Genomic DNA, 728 nt, shown 5'->3' on the forward strand with positions numbered 1-728 from the left:
TTCTTTTGAGGATATATTGTTGTGTTAGGCTGATATTTGGATCGTTTTTGTTACATTTTAAGATTTGGGTGATTGTCGACAGAATGACAAAGTCAGCTCATTTTCTACCGGTAAAGACTACCCTTTCAGTAGAAGATTATGACAAATTGTATATTCAACTGATAGTAAGACTTCATGGAGTGCCAATCTCCATTATTTCAGATAGAGGTGCACAGTTTACTGCACAGTTCTGGAAATCTTTTCAGAAAGGTTTGGGTTCAAGGGTGAACTTAAGTACTGCATTTCATCCTCAGACTGATGGGCAAGCAGAGCGTACTATTCAGACCTTAGAGGATATGTTGAGGGCTTGTGTAATCGATTTCAAAGGGAGTTGGGATGACCACCTACCTCTCATTGAGTTTGCCTATAACAACAGTTATCATTCCTGGAAACCTTAGTGTTTAGAAGGTTTTGAGTTGAAGAGAAGGAGGAGAAAAGTCGAAATTTTTGGGAAAAAGGGTTGGGGCGTCGCGCCTTTTGGATGGTTCGAAGTTGGTGAAGCACAGTTGATAGGACCAGATTTAGTGCACCAAGCTATGGAGAAGGTGAGAGTGATTCAAGATCCAGCGCGCCCCAAGAGGGGTTCTGAATTTTACCCCTTAGGGTGGCGCGCCACTCAGAGCGCCAACAGGTGCCCTCTGAGCTTTGAGGACTGGCGCTCCGCGCCTTGCAGAGCGCCAAGGACGGCA

Source organism: Solanum tuberosum, unplaced genomic scaffold, assembly GCF_000226075.1.
Source record: "Solanum tuberosum cultivar DM 1-3 516 R44 unplaced genomic scaffold, SolTub_3.0 scf00194, whole genome shotgun sequence".
In the NCBI taxonomy this organism is placed as follows: Eukaryota; Viridiplantae; Streptophyta; class Magnoliopsida; order Solanales; family Solanaceae; genus Solanum; species Solanum tuberosum.